Source organism: Macaca thibetana, chromosome 16, assembly GCF_024542745.1.
Source record: "Macaca thibetana thibetana isolate TM-01 chromosome 16, ASM2454274v1, whole genome shotgun sequence".
In the NCBI taxonomy this organism is placed as follows: domain Eukaryota; kingdom Metazoa; phylum Chordata; class Mammalia; order Primates; family Cercopithecidae; genus Macaca; species Macaca thibetana.
In genome coordinates this window covers 6,759,231-6,765,230 of record NC_065593.1, presented here as the reverse complement: position 1 = coordinate 6,765,230, position 6,000 = coordinate 6,759,231, and positions in this window count along the sequence as shown.

The window sequence follows — 6,000 nt, the reverse complement described above, 5'->3', positions numbered from 1 at the left end:
GTCCAGGGTCCTCTTCTTCCCTGGTACTCTATGTCCATGGCAGACAGCATCAATGGAAAATCTTTCTTCTTGAGTGTGAACTTACCATCTTTATCCTTCACAGCATGTTACTGCAGATGGAAACCAATGAGTGACAGATGTTGACTGAGAGGTGGATGCTCACATTTTCTATGGCTTTACTCATTGCGTGGGTTTTTTTGTTTTTGTTTTTGTCTAGGTATCCTATCAATTGCTGAGAGATGCAGTTAAAACTTTCTAGGTATATTTTACCAAATTATCTATTTCTCCCTTCAATTTAATTCTGTCAATGTTTGTTTTCCATAGTTTCAAGCTCGTCGTTAGGTGTAAACCCATTAATGATTCCTATGTCTTCCTGAGGAATAGAGTCTTTTATCATCAATATTTCTCTTAATTACTGGCAATGCTCTTTTTCTTGAAGTCTCCTTTCTGATTTAGTACAGGCAATGCAGTCTTTGTGTGCTTATTGTGTGCCCTATATGTCAACTTTCATCCATTTAGTTTTAACCTAACCATGTCTTAGTAAATCTCTCATAATCTCTATTTAGTTGGGTCTTGCTGTTTTAACCATTCTGACAAATTCTGACTCTTAATTGGAGTTTATTGAAGTCTACCATTTTATTATTTGTTTTTTTGTTCATTCCATCTGAGTTTTTTATTGTTGTTTTTCCTTTTTCTTCCTCCATACCTTCTTTTAGATTGTTTAAATACAGTTTTTAAATGTTCCACTTTAACTCATATATTTGCTCTTTAGAAATTTTGCATTATATTTTTAGTAATTGTTTGTGGAGTTACAATATAAATTCTTAACTTTCACAGTTTACTTAGAGTTAACACTGCATCATTTCATGTAAAGTGTAGCAATTGCATAGATATAATGAAGACAGATTTTTTTTTTTTTTTTTTTTTTGAGACGGAGTCTGGCTCTGTCTCCCAGGCTGGAGTGCAGTGGCATGATCTCGGCTCACTGCAAGCTCCGCCTCCCAGGTTCCTGCCATTCTCCTGCCTCAGCCTCCCGAGTAACTGGGACTACAGGCACCCACCACCACACCTGGCTCATGTTTTGTATTTTTAGTAGAGATGGGGTTTCACCATGTTTACTAGGATGGTCTCCATCTCCTGACCGCATGATCCGCCCACCTTGGCCTCCCAGAGTGCTGGGATTACAGGCGTGAGCCACTGCGCCCGGCCAAGATAGAATTTTTAAATGAATCAATCTTTTTGTTCTCTTACTGGAGGAATTGAAGACCTCATCCTCCCTCCTTTCCTTCTCCTACTTCTCCCCCTCTTCTTTCTTTTTTGTAATCACTAATTTATTTTGTGCATTTAAAAACACCTCCTTACAGCTTTCTTTCTTTTCGTTTTCTTTCAATTTCCCCCCTTTCCTTCTCTCCTCCTTTTTTTTTTTTTTTTTTTTTTTTTTTTTTTTTTTTTTTTTTTTTTTTTTTTTTTTTTTCCAGTGTTGTTTAAATATCTGCAATATATTGGTTAAGGGCATGTACTTTCAAGTCAGACTGCTTGGTTTGAATTCCAATTCTCCACCTACTAGTTGTAAGATCTTGGGAAGTCAACCTCCCTCAGTTTCCATAACTGCAAATAGGAATAGTAACAATAGCTCCTACTTCATATTACTGTTATGATTAATGACTGGACATGCACGGTGCACTTAGGACAGTGACAAGCGCGTCAAACGGCACATACATTTATCCCGTAGTGACCTAGAAGTTACATATCCAGTTGCATTTCTGACAGTGGCTACGCTTGTTTAGAAAAATAAAGAAACATTTACTTCTCTAACAGCATCAAGAATAAAATAATGCCTGTTAAATCAACTAGTATAAGAATTCTGGCTCAAACTTTTCCCATTTTAGCAAGTTATTCACTGTTTGTTGGAATAATTTTTAAATCCAGATGATGATGATGATGATGTTTATAAATATTCTGTTTCAGTAATTCTTTTGACTTTCATAAACATGTCAACAATAATTATTTTATTTCATCACCAACTCTGTTTTTCTGATTGATTTCTTTCCATAATTTATTTTATGCTATGTCTTCTCCAAAATTGATTTCTTTGCTTTTATTCAATATTAAGTTACTTGGATAATTTTCTTCCAAATAATTTTGGGGGATGGGTGGGTAGGGTAAGGTAGAGTGTTGGGTGCCTTTGAGTGCTCGCATTGCTGAGAACTTCTCTTGGTTTCTTTCCAGATGAATGACAGCTAGGTCGAACATAGAATTCTTCAATTATTGTCTGCCTCCATGCATCCCTTATTCTTATTATTTTCTAGAATTTAGTATAAAGAGGAGAAATCTGATGACAATAGTTTTTCCTTTGGGGGAGGAGGAAAAGTCAGGCGCTTTCTCTTAGAGCTTTCTATTTCTCCATCTTGCTGATGTCACCGTCATTTTTAAAATGAAAAAGCTCACCAGAGGGCCTATGTGTAGATAGACCCTCTTCTTATTGTAAACTTCATTTGCTATATTCTGAGACTTTGTTATCTGGAGTTTTAAGCTTATTTCAGCATGGGAGACTTTACTTCTATAGTTTATTGGATGATGACTTTTAAGAGGCAGTTTTCATTGAATAAATTTTGTTTACTCTTCCCCTTTACATTACTGAAAGTCCCAGTTCATATTAGACTGAGTTTTTATAGTAGTTGCTTAAGAATCCATGATGATGAGGATGATAATAATGACGACAATGACAATGTGACTTCATTTAGGTCTTTCCACATAATAGGTCTTCTTTCACTGTTGTATGCTGTGTTCTGGGACAGTACAGGGTTGCTGGTTTCAACAGCATCATCATTGCAAGACCTGCAGCCAACAGGTGCCAAGTAGCCAGGTGTAAATGGGATCCTTAGGATGTTCTAGCTTCTTCCCTGAGTCATTGCTAATGACTTTGTGTAAGTCCATTTACCTCTTGCCTCATTTTCATGTCAGTTGGGGAGGTAGGAATAGAAGACCTTATCAAATCATGTGATTCAATGGCAGAAACAGCATTCTCACCACTCCATGCATTTCTCTAATATAAAAATCATAGGAAACTCATAAATATCTATAAAACGAAGTACTCGATCAGCATATATTTCACAATTGTTTTCATAATTGACTTTTAAGGTATTTTATTATGAAATAAAATGCATGTGTTAAGTGTAGAGTTTATTGAGTTTCCACAAATGTTTACACACTTGTAACTATAACCCCAAACAAGATATAGATCACCTCCATCATTCCAGAAAGTTCTCTTCATACCCTTTCCCGGCCAATCTCCTACCTTTCCCCTTCTCCCACCCAGATAGCTTGTGATCTACTTTCTGTCATTGTAGTTGAGTTTTGCCTTTTCTGCAACCTCACATAAATGGAATCCTCTGGTGTTTTCCCTTCAGCAATTGTGAGTGTCTGATCCCTAAGCTTTGTATATTTTTTTATTTTTGATAATCATTTGTGTTTTGTTTATTTGTAGTTTCTTTCTTTTTTGCTTCTTCGATGTGAATATAGCACTTCATTTGTTTAAATTATTCAGTTACTTACCTAAATCACCTCTAAGTTTACATGCTCCTCAGAAGCAGCCATTGCACCCCACATGGTTCTTAGCATAAAGTAGGTGTTCAGCATGTCTTGAATAAATGCATGCATGGAAACTATTTTGAAGACATTCATCTGGATCTCTGTTGGTCATACTTGCGTCTTCCTCTTGTGGAAGTGCAAATGGAAGATGGGCCTAGAAAATAACAGTACAAGTAGATGATGATAGATGCATATATGTTGTTGTTGGCATTTCTCCTCCTCTTGGGCAGGGTCTTCTTATGGATCCAGTCTGCCCATGGGCTTAAGTGTGGGATGCAGAAGGAAATGTAGAAACAGATCAGAGGAATTGGTAAGAGCAGAGAGAAGAGGGTGAGCAGCTCTGTGAGTAAGATAGAAACCAGAGGGACCCTCTGATGGAGGAAAACATTCCAGACATAGGCCCAGGTCTCTGATCCCTTTCTTAGTACTGATGTTACTTTGGATACGGGATTTAATCACCCTTGATCTCCATTGATTCATACATAAAAGAACAAAATTGGACTACATGGCCATTCTTCCAGTCTTAAGGTACTATGAAATCTATGTTACATAGATGAATAAGAGAAGGAAGTTTACCATGCACTCTCAAAACTCTACTACCAAAGCCTGGGATGACTGTTATTTGAAAGAATTTGTTTTTTACCAGGCAAATGTCCAGAAAGTGCATGTTCTTCTTAGATTCTCTGTCTGGGATTCTGGTCTGGGGCTAGTCATTAGGCAGGTGAACAGGATGGGGAAATGTCACCACTGGGTAATGCTGGGTTACTGTAAGAAGAGATCAGAGTCCAAAGGTCAGGTCACGGGAGAGTGGGCTGGATAAGCAGCTTCCCATCTCGGAACAAGGGAGAGGTTCATCCTTCATTGATGTTTCCACAGACAGTGCAGAGAGGGGGCTGTTGCAAAACAAGGGACTAAATCCTAAGAGTATATGTCTTAGCTCTTAAGGGGATGAATGTTACCTAAGACGAGAACGTATGTTTTCCAACAGCAATACTAGATACAAAAAACAACAGATGGAAGTTTAGAAAGACTTAAAGAAAGAAAACTTAGAATATCACATTTTATTTCATTTTTTCCAGCTCAATTGAGGTATGACTGACAAATAAGAATTGAATATATTTAAGGTGTACAATGTGATGTTTTGATACACATATACATTGTGAAATGATTACCACAGTCAAGCTAATTAACACATTATCATACAGTTACCTCTCTGTGTGTGTGTGTGTGTATGTGTGTCTACATTCTTAGAAAATTTCAAGTATAAAATTTATGATTATTAACTAAAGTCATCATGCTATATACATTATCTCCAGAACTTATTCATCTAATAACTGAAGGTTTGTACCTTTTGTCCAACGTCTTTCTATTTCTCCCATTGTCCAGTCTCAGTCCCACTATACTACTCTGCATTTTGGTTTTTTTTTTTTAGATTTCACATGTAGTGAGATCATGCAGTGTTTGTATTTTTGTATCTGGCTTATTTCACTTAGCATAATGCCTTCAGGTTCATTCCATTGTCTCAAATGGCAAGATTTCCTTTTATTACACCTGAATAGTATGCCACTATGTGTGTATACATAAAACTAGTATAAACAATTAGATAGATAGATGTCCATATGTATATAATACAATATTTATGGTAGCCTTATGATCTTTTGTATTTTTGTGGTATCAGTTATAATGTCTCCTCTCTCATTTCTGCTTTAATTTATTTTAGTCTTCTCCCTTATTTCTCAATTAGTCTAGCTAAAGGCTTGTCAAGTTTAATTTTTCAGAAAACCAACTCTCAGTTTCACTGATCTTTTCTATGACTCTTTTAGTCTCTTTTTCATTTATTTCTTCTTTGATCTTAGTTATTGCTTTCCCTTTCCTAACTTTGGACTTAGTTTCTTCTTCTTTTTCTAATTTTTTTGAGGTAGAAAGTTAGATTGTTTATTTGAGATCTTCATTTTTTAGCAATATAAAATTCTTTCATTACAAAATTCTTTCTTTGAACTGCTTTTGTTGCATTTCATAAGTTTTGGAGTGCTGCATTTCCATTTTTATTTGTCTCAAGATTTTAAAAATTTTCCTTTTCAGTTGTTTCTTCAATCCATTTGTTCTTCAGGTGTGTTTAATTTCAACATACTCGTAAATTTTCCAATTTTCTTCCTGTTACTGATTTCTAGTTTTATACCATGTGGTGAGAAAAGATACTTGATAAAATTTCTGTCTTTTTAAATTTGTTAAGACTTATTTTTACAAAATTAGCTAGGTGTGGTGCCACATGCCTGTAATCCCAGCTACTTGGGAGGCTGAGGCAGGAGAATCACTTGAACCCAGGAGGAGGAGGTTGCGGTGAGCCAAGATTGGGCCACTGCACTCCAGCCTGGGCAACAAGAGCAAAACTCCATCTCAAAAAGAAAA